General features: G+C 40.8%; 1 protein-coding gene across 1 annotated transcript in view; it reads right to left on the reverse strand.

Annotated features, from left to right (window-relative positions):
- frmd4a (FERM domain containing 4A) overlaps nucleotides 1-21,585 on the reverse strand; it is a 196,836-nt gene that overhangs the window by 163,383 nt on the left and 11,868 nt on the right. The window lies entirely within an intron of this gene.

The following is a 21,585-nucleotide window of genomic DNA, read 5'->3' on the forward strand; positions in this document are numbered from 1 at the left end:
TCTTCAGCCGTCATCTGTACAAAAAGTGAATGTTTCGGACGTTTCACCTCCTATCCAAGAGGCTTCGTCAGCGAACTAAAGTCTGACTGGTCGTATCGGCCCTATTTATATATCCCTAATGTCCAGACATGGTGGCGCCGGACACAGCTATGATAGGTCACTTATAGAGTAAGTATTGGTCAGTGTGCGTAGCCTTTCTAAAGACTTCTGTTTTTAGCACTCTGTCCTCTTTTATAATTACTTTACAATCCAAGAAGGCTAGTTGGTTCTCTTGAATGTCCTCCTGAGGACATTCAAGAATAGGGAATGAAACCAATAATTCTCAAGATACAAAAAGGAGAGGAGTAGCAGTACCGTACATTGCAGGAGTTTCTGAAAAATTACAAAGAGTCCTTTGGCAACATAAAATTCCTACTTATTTCAAACCGATAAACATGTTAAGGCAAAAATTAGTGCATCCAAAAGATAGGCTACCAAATGAAAAACAAAGTAATGTAGTTTATTCCATACATTGTAAGAATGAAAATTGTAAAGAGCAGTACATTGGGGAGACTCAACAAATTCTCAAAAAAAGACTTTATCAACATCGCAGGGATAATATAAGTGGACCTCAATCGGCAGTACATCTGCACCTAAAAGCTAGCAACCACTCATTTGACGACAATGAGGTTAAAATCTTAGCGAAAGAACATAGATGGTTTGAAAGGGGGGTAAAAGAAGCGATTCTTATAAAACAACAAAATCCTTCATTAAACCGGTCTGGTGGGGTGAGGTTAAATTTGGATCGTTCATACAATAGCCTGCTTAGGCAAAACAGGTTAGGCAACTTTCGTAATGCTGATGAGGGTCGTTATGCTGATGAGGTGATACCGGTGGGAGTGGGAGTAATAGGCCAGTCAATCAGTGGGGCCACAGGGAAGGGTCCTCTGCCCCCCTAACCTGAGAGTAGGGACCTATCATAGCTGTGTCCGGCGCCACCATGTCTGGACATTAGGGATATATAAATAGGGCCGATACGACCAGTCAGACTTTAGTTCGCTGACGAAGCCTCTTGGATAGGAGGCGAAACGTCCGAAACCTTCACTTTTGTACAGATGACGGCTGAAGAAACCTTCTCATCTTTAATCGATTGCAAACATGTATGCTTTCCTCTTCAGAACTATTTGAATCATATTCATAACTGGATGTGTAACAAGAAAGCATATTCTCTGAATCTGAAGCCATTGTTTTGATTCACTAGCAATGCAAGGCGTCTTGGCGTGATGTCACAAACTGGGGCGCGACTTTCTAAATCAATTTTTTGCAGATTTTGGACACTTTAAGTCATTTTTATTAGTGTTTATCATTTGACGAAAAATATCATACTGCGTGTTTTGGGTTTTTTAGATAGATGCTATAAAACGTTTTTCTGATGTCAGTTAAAAAACAAAAAAGTGACGTCGGTTGTCCTTTAATAGACAAGAGCATGAGTCACTTGCTAAAACACACAAACCTTGTTTTTCATACACACAGCTATTCTCACCTGGCCTCCAGTTGTAGGCAATCATGGCACCATTTTGACTTTTTTTTTCAGAAGAGTAATTATTTCTTTATACCATGGGAACATACACATATACGTATTGATATTCTGGCCTAATTCAACAATCAAGGTATGGAGGTATCAATCATTGATGTCACGCTCACCTGCTACTTTGTGTTGAAGGAGCATTCTTTCCACTTCTAAAAAGTGAAAAGTTCTTCCTTAATTCAATTATTTTCCACCAGGCTTCTCTGCATTGACCCAGAAAAAAAAATAATGGTACCATAATTAACTGCCATGGACATTACTGTCTTTTTTTAGCTGTGCTTGGGTGATATTTAAAACACAACAGTGTTCCGATTGCCCGAGCACCCCTGGGGACCTTGACAGGTTGTTTATTTATGTAATTCTTGTTTGTGTTTCTCAATTATCTCCTTCTGCCGAGGCTTTGAATCAGGTGCATTTTGTAAGTATGATATGAAATGACATCCAGGTGACGAAAGCAGACCATCCCTCTAAAACAGGGGTGCTCACACTTTTTCAGCATACGAGCTACTTACAAAAACTACCAAGTCAAAATGATCTACCCACGACAAAAATGCAAAACATAATTATTTTCAAATGTTTTAAGGATTCTTTGTATGTACAATGTATGTTGATGTACCTTGCATAACTGAAAAAGCCAATATTGCACAACACTCATAATAACTACCTATACATAACATAATAAATAACTATTAACATTTTTTTGTAATTACCTGAGTTTACTTTAATGACTTGCACTGAATTGAATCAGCCAGGGATGCATAGTCCGGATAGTAGCTGCTGACAGCCAGCCTCAAGCACATTTGCAAATGTTCATCATTCATGGTGGAACGGTATTTGGACTTAATGATTTTCATGTAGGAAAAGGCTGACTCACATAAATAAGTGGAGCCGAATAATGCAGTCAAGGAGGTAGCACATTTCCTCAAGTTGGGGTACTTTTCCTGTGTGAGTAAGTTACAGAACTGTCCAAGTCTGTGAACAAGGAGTCAGCTGCTTCAACGAATGCTTCTTTTACCATCTCTCCGTCTTGGAAGGACTTATTGTTTTTAACAATGGCGTGACTCACCCGGAAAGATGCTTCGGTGGCGACTTTTGCTTTTGAAGTATGTTGAGTGAAAAATGACTGCTGTCCGGACAACTGGGATTTTAGTTCGTCCACTGTTCTCTTTCTCAGCTGGCTTTTCGGCGTGAAGTCAATGTCGTATTTTCCATGAACAGTCCGAAAATGGCGCTCCACATTTTCCCATTCCGTATGAAAGTAATATGTTTTGCCCCCTTACTTGGTCCCGGTTTCTCACTCATTTTGATCACCATATGTTTTAGCAAGGGCTTAAAATCTGAGGTAATTCGCTGACTAGCTTGTAAATTTTGCTGCGTTTAGCGCCGTTGTTTACGCATGCACGGCGACCTAAAGGTCAAAATTCAGTTGTCATCTGAATGGTTGCCCTGTATGTCAATCAAGTGACGGGACGTTTGATAGGCTGACAAATGTTTTTTTTACTGTCACGCTGCGATCGACCAGTACTACTTCCGTGATCGACCAGTAGATCGCGGTCGACGTAATGAGCACCCCTGCTCTAAAATGTTAAGGGTGGAAAGGGTTGTTAGGGACACACTGAGAAGAAAAAAATACTTACTTGTACCTTTAAATGAAAAGGTCATGCGACTACAAATTGGATGATTATTAATATTAATATATTAATTAATATATTAATTAATTGAACAAAACTGTTTGCTGAATTTAATGTTGTTACTAACTTTTTATTTGTAATTTGTTTTATCCAATTAAGAGAGTATATAGGTCAACATTTTGGGGGCTTTCTTGATCAGCATATCTCCAATGCTAAATGAGAGTCGTTCTGGCAACAAGCTAGCCATGGCAGCCGCCATCTCCACATGAATGCAGAATGGCCCTCTTGGCAATGACAACTCAAAACGTCGAGATCAGAATCAGAATCAGAATCATCTTTATTGCCAAGTATGTAGAACACACAAGGAATTTGTTTCCGGTAGAACACGCAAGATTAGGAGCATTCGAGCTGCGTGCAGCACGTCCAGCACGTCCTTCTAACAAAACATTACCTTTCAGGTCGTTATCTTTTGCGGCAGCAAACATCAAGTGAAAATGAGCTAGCGTTGCCCACGGCGTGTGGTTTCATTTATGAAACGCATTCAAACATGGGTTCTCCCAGAGGAGAATATTCCGTGGTCTACTTCACATCAGAAAATGTATCACTTTGTGCTGAGCAGCGCCACTAGACCATATGATTGTATCACAGCATGCGCTACTCGTGCACTCCATCGTACAAAAACACACACACACAAAAGCTCGACACAAATGAACACACCCGCACTATATCAGCCCCTCGTTCTCCCACAAGCACTGATAATGGACAAAATTGGGTAAGTGAAGCAGTGGTCTCACGTGGGAAATTTCATTATTTAGCTGACCCGTGATAGCGGCAGTCGTAGTGCATGGGGAATGAACAGGCTCCAATTACAGCATTGCCTCTTTTTCCTATTTTGTTGTTTCTTCTTCTCTGCAAATGTAGAAGCTGAGTCCAGTAAATAAGACCAATTTAGCTTGGGGTCTCTTTGGGCAGGAGAATGTCTATGGTTCCAACAGAACAGATATTTATTCAAGCTGCCTTGAATATGTGCCTTTTTATTTTATTTTATTTTTAAACCCAGTCTGCCGAGCCTCAGTGACATACGGCCCAATCTATTTGGCAGCAAATCCCAGGTTTCCTACACACACACACACACACACACACACACACACACACACACACACACACACACACACACACACACACACACACACACACACACACACACACACACCCATACAAACACACAATCACACACATTTATATGCCAACAGAATACACCTTAGTCCTGCCCCCAATGCATACCAGCCTCCAATAAATCTTTCACACAGCCTCACATAAAAAAGAGAATGGGTGCAAGGTATGTAGGAGGTATTATAATAACAGGGCAATATTGCCCAGCTCGATGCATAGCACAATATGCTACCCTGAAATTCACCCCTGGTCGAACACCATCCCCCTTCCACCTCCTCTTCTACTGGTCTACGCTGGTCCATCTGGACCTTAAAATGAATCCCTCGTTGACCTTTTTCATGACACACATGCAACATAACACACCACAATCAGAGTGTGGTGATTCATCATGTCTATCTTGCAAATTTTGTCTCTGATGTTCTATCTGAGTTTCAATCTCACAGTGCCTAATTTGCTACAGCCATCCCCTACAGCCATTTCATGATGGCCTCTGCACAAACGTGTAAACAAATATGTGAAGACAATGTGTGTGATTTTTTTTCCCCCCCCCACAGGCGCTTTCAACACAGAACAGCAATTACGCCATACAAAGCAGACGACCAATGGGCTGTGATAATTAGCGCGCAGCTCTTCCACAGGATAAAGAAGGGGTTTAATTGTACTGATTTATCAATTAAACTACATCACAAGCAGGAAGGGAGAATTAAGGGTGTTATTATGTCTTTTAGAGGCTTGCAAGACTCACTGAGTAAACCGTTTTGCTTACCAATTGATTCTTTTTTTTTTGCAAAACGAAGCGTGTTAGCTGCAAAGGTAAATTTGCATGCAGATGAGTATCATTTTATATCTTTGGCAGCCCATCATTTTTTTATTCAACTTAATTTTCTTCATGGCATTACTGGTGCCTAGACCCTTGAATCACGTTTTGGATGCTGAATAAAAAGTTGTTTGCTTTTGGTAAGTATTAAAGCATATAAATTATGACATGAACACATTGGACTATGCACATTCCTGAATACTGACGATATATTAATAATGAAATAAAGAAAAGGGAGTTGGAATAGATACGTTTAGAGTTACATCATAATTGTAATTAGACAATGCCTGGCCAATGGTTTTGTAGATTTTTTTCCGATTCTTTAAATACGCACACCTTTTTCACAGTTTTTTTTTCCTTTTTTTTGTATTTGCAATGGTGTTATTGAAAAAAAGGTCTGATTTCAGCAAGACATGAACTATTGTTTGCTATGCTTTTCATCCTTTGGGTATTTTAACTGAGAAATGTCCGAAACTTTTTTCAAAAACACATGGTACTCATTTAAAATGTCATCCTTTAGCTCAGTTGGTTTGCTTTTGTTAGATAATGGAACTGCAATTGTGGAATGCACTGTTTGTTTTCATATGCAAGAATAGGTTGCATCAAGTGGAATGACAAACACAATAAGAGGCCATGTGGCTTGTATAAACACAGATTGGCTATAATGAAATGGAGGAGACGGACAGGAAAAGAGAGGGCAATATTTATTGTGATTCACACATCTGGCTGAGGGATCCATAAGTCAATGCACAACCCTGTCAGAGCATTACAGCTAAATCAATGCCTCTCGAAAGGCAACTGCTCATTCGGCAGAGAGACTACTGATTCGCACATAACAACACTAATCGACTTGTGTTTGTGTGTGTGTGTGTGTGCGTGTGCGCGTGTGTGTGTGTGTGCGTGTGCGTGTGCGTGTGTGTGTGTGTGCGTGTGCGTGTGCGTGTGTGTGTGTGTGTGTGTGTGTGTGTGTGTGTGTGTGTGTGTGTGTGTGTGCGTGTGTGTGTGTGTGCGTGTGTGTGTGTGTGTGTGCGTGTGCGTATGCGTGTGTGTGTGTGTGTGTGTGTGTGTGTGTGTGTGTGTGCGTGTGTGTGTGTGTGTGCGTGCGTGTTAACAATCAAAGGTCAATACACAGTGAGTTCTGATGGAAAAGTGCATTGTCTGGAACTTGATGAGTTGCATGTTGCATGTGGACACATCCATGAACATAATGCACACTTGGCTGTTTCTATTAATTTATTTATTTATTTATTTATTTTTTTGGTAGCGAAGTGGGGGTGTGTTCCGACGTTACAGTAGGACATTGGCATAGGCAGCAGAACAATCTAATTCCACAAATTAACAGTGGATCTAAGGGATATTTAGCTATGCGATTAAATAAAAGCCGTGGAGGGTGATACTCACTGAATAATTTATATAAATTCAAAATACACAATATAAATCCAAATCAGGAGCTGAGCAAAGCAGAAGGATGGGATAATCCAGACATTAATCCAGTGAAAGACAGTAGTGTTTTATAAACGCATACATCATTTAGCAAGTGAATGGTCACTTTTGGTTCTCAGCAGAAATTTTCAATGATATTTGATGCGATTTTAGATATGGAGAAAGCGTATGACAGGTTGCCCAGAGAAAAACTGTGGTTTTGCATGAGGAAGTCTGGAGTGATGGAGAAGTACGTCTGAGTGGTGCAGGTCATGTATGATGACTGGAAGACAGTTGTGAGGTGTGCTGTCATTGTGATGGAGGAGTTCAAGGTCAAGGTGGGACTTCATCAGGGGTCAGCTTTGAGCCCCTTCTTATTTGCGATGGTGATGGACAGGCTGACAGACGATGTTAGACAGGAATCTCCTTGGATTGATGATGTTTGCAGATGACATTGTGATCAGTAGCAAGAGCAAGTAACAGGTGGAGGAGAAACTAGAGCGGTTGAAGTTTTTTTCTGGAAAGCAGAGGAATGAAGATCAGTCGCAGCAAGACGGAATATATGTGTGTGAATGAGAGGGATCCAAGTGTAAGAGTGATGCTCCAGGGAGAAGAGATAAAGAAGGTGGAGGATTTTAAGTACTTGGGGTCAACTGTCCAGAGCAATGGAGAGTGTGGAATATAGGTGAAGAAGCGTGTCCAGGCAGGCTGGAGCGGCTGGAGAAAAATGTCAGGTGTGATGTGTGATAGAAGGGTTTCAGCTAGGATGATAGGAAAAGTGTAAAAAACAGTGGTGAGACCAGCCATGATGTTTGGACTGTAGACAGTGCCACTGAAGAAAAGGCAGGAAGCAGAGCTGGAGGTAGCAGAGTGTCACGTCACTTGAGGCTCGAGGGCAGGGCTCGAGTGACGAAAGGAAAGCGGGGAGTGTGGATCCAAAATACACGGCGAGACAGATACTCGTATACAAAAGTCTTTACTGAGGCACGCATGAAAAAATGACAGCAGGATGAGGTGCGTGAGGGAGATCGGTGACAGCTGATCTGACGGCACGGAAGTAACAGGGTAGCTTTCAGAATACTCCGACGTTGACTGTATTGCGCGATCGGTAGATATAGTCAGAAGGCACAATCAAGGGAATGACAATCAGCTGTGGGAACCCAGGTGCATGATGATGGGAGGGGCCGTCTCCAGGGAGCAGCGGAGGAGGTGACAGGAGGGGCGGGGCACGCCCAGGACGGCGACGAGATGTGACACAGAGATGAAGACGTAGGCAGGAGACCGAGAGGAAGACCAAAGAGGAGGTTTTGGATGTTGTCAAAGAGGACATGAAAGTAGCTGGTGTGAGAGAAGAAGATGCACAAAACTGGGTTTTTGATTCGCTGTGGCGACCCCTGAAGGGAAAAGCCGAAAGGAAAAGAAGAAGCCCCCGTGTCCTAGATCGTCCTAGAAGCTCCCTCGTGATTTGATCCAAGAGAGTACCGGATCGGTTTTCAATTTGTGATATGTGTTCATCTTCCAGGAGATGTCGCCAATGAGTTTTTCTCAGAGAGAAGAAGATGCACAAAACAGGGTTAGATGGAGGACACTGATTCGCCGTGGCGACCCCTGAATGGAAAAGCCCAAAGGAATAGATAATTTGATGCAATTTTACACTCTGTAAAAGATGACTCATGGCTATATGTGAGATTTCACAAAAATACAATACAATACAATACAATTAAAATAAAAGAATAAAAAAATAACATTTGTAGTGTCACCTGACATTTACCCTTTTTTCCTTTAACGTTTGGCACAGAAAGGCTAACCTCAGTATTTACAAAAATGTGTACTGTATTGTCTTTATTTTTGGGGTTGGACGGGACTAGGGGTGCAAAATAAATACATAAAGAAATAACACCTTAAAACGTTTTAAATTATTAATCAAGGAACCACTATGCTGGAAGTGGAAGGGTGGGGCAGTAAGTTTGAGACATGCAATCTGAAGTTAATTAAACTGCATTTCAAGGAAACAGTTTGCAAATGTGCAGGGGGAAATGCATATATGAGATGAGGCCCACATTCTATTTGTGTGGGTGCAGTAGCAGCCCTGCAGGTGGTTTGTTACAAAGGGGAGATGGAAAACCCCTCTCCTCCTACCTCACACCTCATCACCATCACCACTCGCACCAGCGCTGTCGCTCGCAGCGTGGAAAAGCTTATCTCACGAGTGCAGAGAGACAGAAATTGAGGGAGGAAGATGGACAGCAGTGCAAAGTGTACGCAAGAGGAAGGGCATCCGGGAATGAGTGGGTGAGCAAAAGAGAGAGGGTGTCACATATTGAAAGAAAGAGAGAATAGTTAATCAGGCTCATTTCTACCACTTTTACCATTCAAAGAAAGTCTTTGTGTCTAAACTTCTTTAACACGAGAACATGAAAACCTAATTTGATTGAGGTTGACTTCTCAAACAAATGCATTTAATATCAAGTGTGACAAAACCACATGCTGCATGACTGATGTCTATCAGGGGTCTGAAATAACCGTTTAAATTCACATATTGAGTCTAAAAAAGGGATAAATGCCCTCCTATTCATCTTGAACCACAGCACACACGTCCCATGCTATGAAGTCACACCAGAGTGGTCGCCTGGCAACCGTCGCCACTGACAACCAGAATTCACTGCAGACGGTGCACTGAGGGTTTCCGAGAGAAAATATATGAGAATAGATAAATCTATACGATGAACAAATGCATACAAGAGGGTATCCTTTCGACAATCTCTGGAGAGGCCTTCGTTTATCTTCATTAATCATGGCCATTGTTAGAGGGGCGATGTTTTCAGGAACTTGACCTATTTCAATACGACTGACACGTTGTGTTTAGTCTCTCAGCAAAAATATTGACAAACGGCCACCAGCGGCCAAAACAGTAAAATCAAACACTCTGTAAATGAATTACTTTACTATTCATTTCCTGTGCTCTCTGAATCAAGACAGCATGAAGATGCTGATAAGCAAGGATTTATTCCCATTTAAGTAATGAAATTGCTCAAGATAAGAAAAGAAAAACAGGTTGTGCTGGAATGCAGTTGAAGAGGTAAATGCGAATGTGAATTAAATTAATGTGACGATACTGTTGTGTGTGTGTGTGTGTGTGTGTGTGTGTGTGTGTGTGTGTGTGTGTGTGTGTGTGTGTGTGTGTGTGTGTGTGTGTGTGTGTGTGTGTGTGTGTGTGTGTGTGTGTGCGTGTGTTTGTGTGCGTGTGTGAATGCTGAGCCTACCGCTTGTGTGTAAGACGGATATTGAAGTGAAAGGTTAGAAAAGGCTGCATTTCTAGAACAAATGTAACTGGGAATAAAATGACAAATGAAATTTGTCTAAATTACCTTTGTTTTTATGTGTTTATTAATTTTTCTGGTGGGGATTATTCAGGCAATTCCACAAGCTATTGAAATTTGTATTTTATTGTTACATGATTACTAGGTCAAAGAGGTCATGTTGAATGATTCATTGTGTGATGCAAATAAACATTATTAATCACACGAGTACCAAGAACTTTGGCTGTTTATACAGAATGTTGATATAGATCCAGAATAATTATCATATTAACCCTAATATTATGTTGAAAAAAAATCATGTTGATTATGTTGTGAGTCATTTTTATCAATATGTAAAAATCCACACAAAACAGTCAAATCACTTTTGTGTTTCTGTGATATTACAAACATACTTGAAAAGAGAGAAAACATATTCTATCCCATTGGGATATTTTAGAACTGATTTTAAGAAAGGAAAAAGAAAGGATTTCCAGTGCTTTGGTCAACACAAAAATGGAAACGGGTAAAATTTACCCATAGCATATAGGCGCATACAAAATGAAATGTATTATTATTAAACGAATTTCTGCTAGATAGCTAGCGCCTTTGACTCGAAGTGAACAATTGTTTGTCTTATCTGCTCCACTGAGACAATCGTGCCAATAAGCATCCCTCAACACCGCTGTTCCCTTATGTACTGAATATTCTCATACACGTGACTGGCCTACTTCCTGTGGCGCTGCCATTTATAACACCACACAGGGAAGACCTGCTCCGAACCACAGGGGTATGACGCTAAACCAGTGCATGGAGGGCTTCAAACCACATGGTAAAATGCCAGAGGCATTTGAAACCTTTTCACCCTGATACCACACATCTGATTGGAAGTAGCCCTCATGACACATTAGTAATCAAACCCTCCTATGCGCATTGACCATATATATATATATATATATATATATATATATATATATATATATATATATATATATATATATATATATATATATATATATATATATATATATATATATATCATGGATATATATCATGGATATATATAATAAAATTAAAATTCCTCACCTCACGACCCATGGGTCGTGTCTGTCCCCCATTTTAGCTCGGGTCCTCTTCCAGAGGCCAGGAAGCTTGAGGGTTCTGCGCAGTATCCGTGCTGTTCCGTGCTGTTCCCAGCACTGTGCTTTTCTGGACCGAGATATCTGATGTTGTTCCTGGGATCTGTTTTTTTCAGATACCACCCATGGGGGGTGAGACGGTCTCACCCCCCATGGGTGAGACCGCCTCACCCATATATATATATGTCGATATTCAAGGGAGTCCGAAAAAATATCGATATAACCGGGACTATCGATATATTCGACCCTGTTTGCATGTAATTTTCTCTGTGCGTGCATAGAAATAGTATCGATATAACCGGGACTATCGATATATCCGATATCGATATAACGAGACTTTACTGTATATATATATATAAGAAACAGAGCTGGCCATATGAGCTCGCCATTTTGTGCCTTTTTTTGGGTGAGAGATGTTCCCCCAATGTTGCCTCAAAATGGCACATATAATTCTTTAATCAATTGAAAACATGTATGCTTTCCTCTTCAAAACTACAGTGTATTTGAATCATATTCATAACTGGATGTGTAACAAGAAAGCATATTATCCGAATCTGAAGCCATTGTTTGGATTCACAAGCAATGCAAGACGTCTTGGCGTGAGGTCATTTTTATTGGTGTTTTGCATTTGAATAAAAAGTGATTTTAGTTCGCTGACGAAGCCTCTTGGATGAGAAGCGAAACATCCGACAACTTCAAAGAAGTACAGATGACGGCTGAAGAAACCTTTTCATCGATTAACCAATCCTGTATGACTGAGAGTTTACACATACGTATTTTAGCAGTTAAGTTATTCAAAAATGGACGAACACCAGGGCAACAGCAAATTAACTGACATGGGCATTGTTTGGACGACTGCAATGTTTTGAGTTTAACTAAGCAGTCGTCAGCCATTTCCTGCCTTCATTCCTACTATTGTTTACAGACAAGGGGAAAAGTATTTCCACGACAGCAGAGGTGTCAAACATACGGCCCACGGGCCGGAACCGGTCCCCAAGGAGGTTTAATCTGGCCCGCATGATTTTAAAAGTGGAAAAAATGCACAAACGACATGGAATTCATATTTTCAATGAGGTGCAATTCAAGTATTGTCCACTAAGGGGCAGAGTGGTGCTGTTTCGATCAACGTAGAAGAAAACAGCAGTGTTTTTTTTTCAAAACGGTCATTTTTTTTCAACCGTGGTTTCAACAGGCAACTGGCAAGTGGCAACCCCGCTCACTTCCCCCGTCTGAGAGATGTGTGTGCATGTGACCAGACCTGATGCGGAAGTGAGGCAGTACAAAGACAAGATTGCAGGATTACTGTGGGAATTTGATAAATTCTTTCTCTTTATTTGGTGAATTTGAGACAGCATTTTCAGTTTTTTTGCTCACATTTCACAGTCAAAGCACAGTTCTGTTCTACCGGTTGAAATCCAGCTAGAAATAATTGATTTGCAATGTGATGCAGATTTGAAGGGCAAATTTGCCTCTGGAGGTCTGGACAAATTTTAGCAGTATCTACTACTAGGGTACCCCAGATTAACAGTGGTGTCATGTTATTTGTTATTTTGTTGTTGTTGTTGTTGTTGTTTTTTGTTCCTTTGACTTCAAGACGGCGCCGCATGAGTGGCTGCCTTTCCAGCAGCTCCTGTATTCATTCCTTTCCTAACTTTGCTGCTGTGAAATGTAAATTTTTCCACTGCGAGACTTGTAAAGGTGAATCCAATCCAATCTGATATCGATAAAACAAAACATGCATTCAAAGCTCACGAACAAGCACTTAAATGACATTGTGAAAGTGTCAGCTAGTCAGGACATGACACTTTGTTATTCATGCACTTGTACAGGCCAAAAGATGCCAAATATCAGGAACAAAAACAATGGTTTAAAAATTCCTTTCTTTATAAATATCATTTAATCTTAAAGTGCATTATTATATTTTTAGATACCAATTTATTGTTCGAGTTTTGTGCCGTTGTAGAATCATTGGGATCATTTGCAATGCATATATATATGTGTGAATGACAAAAGTAAATTGTACATTTGTTCAGGCAACAAAATATTGTGTACAAGGAATGCTCATTAAATGTCATCATTTTTCTCATGTTCTTGTGCTTCTTGACACCAAAACTAATATTTTTGGTATTTATAACATGTATGGTGTAGTTTTAATGGTCCAGCCCACTTGACATCGACCGAGGCCCTATGTGGCCCACGATATGAAATGAGTTTGACACCCCTGCTCTACAGTTATTTGACTTGAATGGAGGTCAAATACTGTGGTCTCCACCTCCCTCTAGCAGCAAACGTGGTAAACTACATGAGCCGATTTGCTCTCCTCGGGTTATTTCTCTCAGTGGTGTCGGCTACTTTATCATTAAAATGATGCGGTGCAATATCAGCCATTTGCAAGCCAGTCAAAGTGGAATAATTCCACATGCCATCTTTGAACACCTATGGAGAGGAAGATAATAAAGTCCATAAAATATAAAATATCGTCATGGTTGTTTTAACATTTTCAGAACTCGACATGGGCATAGGCCGATCTAGTTACATACATTTTTGTGACAAATAGTTGTGGTTTTCTAAAACACGTTAAACGTTACATTTGACGCCTATAAAGTCCTAGATACTGAGACATTTAAAAAATAGAGTATGTATATATATTTTCTGAGATTGATGTGAGCATGGGTGGAGATGTGCATGTACATTTTTGGTGGCAATTGGTTGACGTTTTCTAAGAGTAATCTTTTTTCCATATAGAGGGAATGCAGTAAGCACATGTTGATCAACTGATTTTCCTCATCATTTCATGGGTCTCTCTAATTTGAAAAATCGGTATTTATCTTGCTTTTGCCACAAATCAAGATGATCACATATTCATTAATCCAACATTTGCACAAATTCTGAGTACCTGGCAAAAATAAAATATAATAGTATTATTATATTATTAGGAGTGTTCATTTTCAATGATTACTCCAACATTTCCTCTAAGCCTGTGCAAAACAAGCGAGCCAAAACAAGACCTTAACAAAAAAAATGACCATTACAAAGATGAATTAATTTCCATAGTAAAATATGATGGAGGAAAAATGTATTTTAGGTGTAATATAGACACGAAATAAAGTTTCTCATCAATGATCATCAACATGTATGCAGAGTAAAGTCAAAGCGATTTTTTTTTTGAAAGCGGTTGACATATCTTTTGTGATAGTAACGAGGCAGCTCTTCATTATGACAAAACCCTTTGCACTGGTAACTCAATCCATATGCAAACCCCGATCGGACATGTATCAAGCCAAGTGCAGCATGTCAAATGTCTGCACTTGCAACCACACGCTCGCACACACACATACATGAAAGCACACACACAAAAAGAAAGCAGAGAGAATAGAGGTGAGGATGGAAGCAAGTGAAGATTGGTCTTCCTACTCAGACATCTGTTCACTCCCAGAGACAGATGGCCAACCAATCAGACCACCTGCTGTCTCTGTCACTCTGTACTGCCTGTACTCCCACTGGCACCTCTCCTCAGCACACATGACAGGTGGCACCTTGTGAGGGCGGAACGACCACCAGGAAAAAAAAAATCATGATTTTGACACTCCACAACAAGCTATTCCAAGGCAAAAATTGTTGGTTTGCCTAAAGCACGGGTGTCAAAGTAATTTTTTGCCGCGGGCCACATTGTAGTTATGGTTTCCTCTAGAAGGCCGTTATGAATTTGGGGAAGCCATTAGAATGTTTAATCCCCTCCCCATATTACATATAGAGTGCACAGCAAATTAATGAATACCTAGTTTTCAAATCTGAATTCAAGAATATTTACTGTTATTGGGTTTACATCCAAAAATATGAAAGTTTAGTTCGGATTTTAGCAAGAATCGTGGAATTTCACAAGTTTGATTTGCTTTTGCGGTCCGAAAAAAAATGATGTGGTGGGCCGGATTGGGCCCCGTACTTGACTTTGACACCTATGCCCTAAAGCAATGTAATACCGCCACACGTATACTGTTCAGGAGCCTGACAATGGCATTTCCCAATATGTGTTAGCTTTAAGCAAATACGTTTAAAAGCCCATTGCCTGTTGTTTGCTTCTTCTTTTTTTACCTGTATGTACTGTTTCGTGAACAGGCAATCACATGTCAAACTTGGCTTTACATCAGCGGTCTCAAACTCGCGGCCCGCGGGCCAAATATTTTGCGGACAGTTCATGTTCAATATTTTCTCTATGTTAAGAAAGTTAAAGGTTAAAGAACTGTGAATACAGACATTTGAAACTTTATTAAAATAATTAGTTTTCCTGTGTTTTTTTCAGTCGTCTGTAACTGCCTTATGATCATTAAATTATTTTATTTATTTATCACTGGTTCATTTATTTCAGGGGTGTCCAAAGTCGGTCCTCGAGGGCCGCCATCCTGCCTGCTTTCCAGCTCTCCCAGGAGCAACGCACCTGATTCCAATCATCAGGACCATTTTGATGCTGCTTCAGAGCTGGCTGATGAGCTGATCATTTGAATCAGGTGTGTTGCTCCTGGGAGAGCTGGAAAACAGGCAGGACAGCGGCCCTCGAGGACCGACTTTGGACACCCTTGATTTATTTTTATTCATTTTTCCATTTAGTATTCGTTTAATTCATTTTTGTGTGTGTTAAAAATAAAGATTTTGAGAACATTGGAATGTTTTATCTGTGATTTTCTTGTGGAAAAACCGATGCGGCCCAGCCTCACACAGACTCTGCCTGCAGCGGCCCCCAGGTAAATTGAGTTTGAGACCCGTGCTTTACATGCTGTACAGACAGAGGGTTCACTGTACCTTTCAAGTCAAATAAGAAAATAAACTGGTTGAATGACAGCACACATCTTAAAGATTTCAGAAAGCTTATAAGTTAGGTCTCTCTTATCAAGGGACCACTGCAATCACAAGAATGGCCTTTTTTTCTGAAATAAAAAGAAAAAAAGACCACTGACAGGATGAACGTAATATTAATATATAAAGTATGGCCACCTAAAAGTCCAACATAATGGATTAAACTGGGGTACACATACTTTATTGTTGTGTTTTGATGCTCCATCAGCCAGAACAAGCACATGTTTGTCTTCTTTATTTTGATGGTGGTTTGGCCTTCTGCAGAACATCAGGTCATCGGATAAATGTCATGCATGGGCTCTGCTTTGGGCAATATCCTGGATTTTTGCAGAGCAATAAAGCGCAGATCCTTCTTCTGTCTGCTGAATGAACTTTTTTTTGCTCTGCAGCCAGAGCCTAACTGGCAGCGAAAACACTAAATGAAGTAAAGAAAAAAAAAATATATATATATATATATATATATATATATATATATATATATATATATATGTGAGGATGTGCATGTGATAGTTTGGCTAAGGTATGTAATCAATATCGTGGGTTTGTGTTTGGTAAAAATTGAAGGGCATTTGATTTATCTGTCAATAAACTGTACCCAAAGTCAGTGTCTTGGTATAGGACCTTCATCCATCGCAAACCCACTGAAATGTCGGACGTACACAACCAAGCTGTTGGGCTATAGTTTATTTGGCCAACATCGATTTGAACCTCTCTCTTGTAATCTACTCCGAAATAAAGGAATCAGATTAATCGGACACTGTTTGTTTCTTGGCCGAATGAACAAAGTTGATAAGGTGAACGGGACACAAAGCTTTTGCCCCCCTGCAGCAACTTTGCAGCTTCACTACGCTGATATCAGCAGTAACAGCTCACAGCGTCACTCCTGCATGACCGTTCCAATTTCACACTGCTGCCTTGAGCCAACGATGAACTGCAGAATTATTGCTATGTTTCATTACAGTAATGGAGAAGCCGGAGCAACAACAAAAGATGGGAGGTGAATATGGTGGAAAACAAATACATGTAGCTTCTATCATGTGCAAATGATAGATGAGCTATAAATATATACAGTGTCCTGACAGACACACACACACACACACACACACACACACACACACACACGCACGCACACACACACGGGCATACGCACGCACACAAACACACAGTAGGCTGCCTTATCCTCTTTCCGCCATTTTTACCGCGGATAATCAATTATCTCAGCATGATGTCATGCTATCTACCCTCCCCCAAACATCCTTCTCCATCTGCACAATTCAGGTAGATGCCACATCTGAAATCATGAAGCATAACCATAATTGTAAATGTAAAGATAACAGTGTATGCATGCGAGGTGTGATTACAGTGTTGTCACAATGCTGCACTTCAAGTAAGCATCTACATACACACCCATGCTACATACACACCACATACACCACATTATGTCATAGGGTGCTGATTTGATTAGTGTCAAATGAAACCCCAAGCTTGATCACACAGTCATCTTGTCTGCGTACTCAGTGGCAGGATAATTAAATGAGGCACAGTAATGAAGAGCTATGGATGGGAACATCAAGGACAATGTGAGGCCTTCATTTCTGGTTGGTCTCCTTAGAATCAAAACGGAGCCTCTGCAGCATTAAATAATATTTCCGTTACGAAGTCATAGTTGTGACACAGACTGTGGTTTTTTTCACGAACGTACCATGATGTCACATTGGCAACATATTAAAACACAAAAGTGCTTTGCCCGTTCCAATGGTTGTTCACACGGTTAGGTCACAGTGTAACACATCACCAAGTGCATATTGATTAGCTCTATTTAGTAGGCTAATATAAGCAACCACTGTGGTGATTGTCTTTCAGATGGGGAACATCAATGCCTCGCCACCTGACCCTTCACCTCCTGATAAGAACCCTTGTGATGTTTTGTTACTGGACTAATGTGTTCATCACTGATTGTCCAGAACAAACAACATGTTCAAACATAAGGGTGTCCACATGTACAGTTGGCTCTCGGAGACTCTCAGCCAAGGTTCTGTGATTGATTTTGAGTTTATACCATTGGATTTGTGGACACGTTTTGGACACTCGTATGAAGATAGGGGAGGAGCTGTCAACTGATCACCACCACGGGCTGTGTTTTCTCTGATGGCAGGGTAAAATACCGTACTTTCCGGTGTATGAGGCGCACCGGACGGACTATGAGGCGCAGAGTACGCCAAAAAAAAATACAGTAACTGCAAATAATAAATACATTAAAAAAATCTGCAAAATAACACAAACACGAACTTGCATTTAAAGTTGTAATATTACCAAAGTAATGTTGAAATCATGAAGTACAGTATTTTCAAGTTAAAGTAATGAAAAAAGTTTTCCAAAATTATTATATACATACAGTTAAGTCTCGTTATATCGATATTCAAGGGAGTCCGAAAAAATATCGATATAACCGGGACTATCGATATATCCGACCCTGTTTGCATGTAATTTTCTCAGTGCGTGCATAGAAATAGTATCGATATAACCGGGACTATCGATATATCCGATATCGATATAACGAGACTTTACTGTATTTAAAAGCTTTCCAAATATAAGGTACACTAAGGTGCTACAGTAGTGGCCGGGGTTAGACACTTCTTCTTCTCTAGGGCAAATTGGAGTCGGTCTGCTGATAGTATTTGCGAGACCTGTTGTGGCTCAATATTACTTCACATATAAGGCACACCTGCATATGAGGCGCAGGGTTATCTTTTGAAGAAAATCAAGGCTTTTGGGTGTGCCTTATACACCAGAACATACGATAATGCAGAGTTTATACCAAATCAAAAAAAATACAATATTAACGTATTTTCCGGTGTATAAAGTGCGCCTTATACTGCGGTGCACCTTATGAATGATGTATTTTCAAACTTTTTCTATATATAAGGTGCCCCTTCAATGAATGAAAAAAGTTTTCCAAGTATAATATATAAATATATAAAAGATTTCCAAATGTAAGGTACACCACATAATAAGGCGCTACAGTAGAGGCTGGGGTTACACTCTTCTTCTACAGGGGGAAATGGAGTCATGGTTGCTGACAGTAGTTGCAAGACCTTTAGTGGCTCAATATTAATTCACATATAAGATGCAGGGTCATTGAAATGTAAATTTCTCCACTGTGAGACTAATAAAGGCATATCCAATCCAATTGTTTGAAGAAAATCAAGGCTTTTGGGTGTGCCTTAAACACCGGAAAATACAGTACCTCTAAAACCTGGTCAACACAAACATCTTGTGAGTATTTGCTGGAAAAGTCTCGAACAGAATTCCCTACCAAAACGAGTTTCACATTTCATCTCCGGCAGAACTTTACCCACACCCCAGTGTGGAACACTCAGTGTTGTGGTCCTAAGCCGGTCATGGCGGCAATTGCCAAATCCACTGGTGAACAGCAGCAATAAGGGATTCCCATGTAGTCTGTGTCATTCAAAAAATGAACAAATTGTCAATACTAGTATTCACTCGTAGAATTAATTATTTGTTATTTAGTTTTTTTTTTTTGTTCTTTTGACTTCAAGACGGCGCCGCGAGAGTGGCTGCCTTTCCAGCAGCTCATGTATTTTGTTTTTCTACTTTCATTCCTTTCATCACTTTGCTGCTGTGAAATGTAAATTTCTCCACTGTGAGACTAATAAAGGCATATCCAATCCAATCCAATCCAATCCAATTCTTGTTTACCTGTACACACACGAGACAAAGGTTAGCTTCTCCCAGCCCATCTATCAATCATTTCAATGCAAATTATATACAGCAGCTCCCAGTCATAGCAACAGGAGATCCTCAATTATTCACCTGCAATATTAATAAACAAAGATACAGGGAGCATAATCAATATTATCCAGAGCTCACATGAACATACACCAACACACACACTGAATAAATCCTCATTAATAATTCATGTAGGTTGAAGCTCTGAATGTTATTGAGTTTCAGGAACAGATCACCAGGCTTCACAATGACTTTTCAAGCACTCATTAATGTTTGTTATTTACCTCAGTGCAGACCACATTTGAAAGCCACTGGACTGTTTGGTGCGAGCACTAAAGGCGCTGAATGACGAGCGTTTTAAATGAGTTTGACAAGTGTGCTGACAAGAAAAGTGGCCGCACAGAGAAAACCGAAGACACACATAATTTTATGTCACGAAAAAAAGGGCAATTTCGCTTTGCTCATCCATCAAGTATATTTGCTTCTGATTGGGATTCGTTTGGATGAATCTGCTAGTAAGAGTTTCTGAATGTCCCAGCCCTGGAAATTGCTGACACCCTGTTCAATTGCAGGCACAACTCCTTTCGACATCTTTTCTGCATCCTATTATAGTAAATATCCCCACCAAATTTCAGATAAATCCTTTCCTTTGTTAAGCTTTTTTCTTTTTATTCTATTTTGTATTGTGACTAAACAGAGAGCCCCACACATTCACACACTTTCAGCTGTGTATTGAAAGCTTCGTTCTGTGTGTGTGTGTGTGTGTGTGTGTGTGTGTGTGTGTGTGTGTGTGTGTGTGTATGTGTGTGTGTGTGTGTGTGTGTGTGTGTGTGTGTGTGTGTGTGTGTGTGTGTGTGTGTGTGTGTGTGTGTGTGTGTGTGTGTGTGTGTGTGTGTGTGCGTGTGTGTCAGAATCTATGCAGCATGCACTCAGCACAATTTTGAGCTTTTACCAGTCTTTTGGTCTCCAGATCAACTTAAAAAAAACGGAGCTCATGTTCAAACCTGTGACTCCAACTCCCACACCACCCAGCCTTCACATCAATGGCATTTCGCTAAATATAGTGGATCACTTTACATACCTTGGCTCCACTTTGTCTTCCAATTGCTCCCTTGACGAAGTACACAAACTTATAAATGAAGCCTCGTCGTCCTTGGGTCGCCTACGCAGCAGTCTTTGCGAACCGACACCTGAGAATTGGTACGAAGATCCGCAGCCTGCAGACGATCCTTGGCCTGTCCTGGGAATATTGAGTTCCCCACTCAGACAACATTCAGTGCACAAATTCCATCTGCATGGAAGCGGCAGTTGCAAAGAAACATCATCGGTGGATTGGACACACCATCCGGATGCCCGATCACCGCCTGTCCCGCCAAGTCCTCTATGGACAGCCGAAAGACGCAAAGCGCTCTGCAGGGGAGCAAAAGCGACGCCTCAAGGACTACACCAGGGACCTCCTCAAACGAGCCAACATCAATGCCACGCAGCTCGAAACTTTGGCATCGACAAACTGCCAGACCACTTGTGCCAGGGTGGTCTCTGAAATACATCGACTCAATCAAGACAGACTATTAGAGAGACGCACTCAACGGCACGAACGGGCGGCTGTTACCTCCCTGGCATCCGGCCTCCCGTGTTCCATCCGCGGACGTGTCTGTGGCGCGAGGATTGGGCTCTATGCCCATGAGAAATGGCTCCAGGGACAGCGTCGCTAACCCCCACCCTTCCCCTCCCTTGGAACAAGGGTCATCATCACTTATGATGGACAGCTGGAAAGTGTATATATATATATATATATATATTTCCAGACCATTTTGCCCAGGGAGCGCATGCAAACTCCACACAAGGAGGCTGGACCGGGTCTTGAACTCACGATCTCTGCATTGTAAAGTCAGGCGAATATATCTGCATACTAGCACCGATCAACTGACCCCTGCAA

This window comes from Hippocampus bargibanti, linkage group LG05, assembly GCF_051943395.1.
Source record: "Hippocampus bargibanti isolate YZ-2025 linkage group LG05, ASM5194339v1, whole genome shotgun sequence".
NCBI lineage: Eukaryota > Metazoa > Chordata > Actinopteri > Syngnathiformes > Syngnathidae > Hippocampus > Hippocampus bargibanti.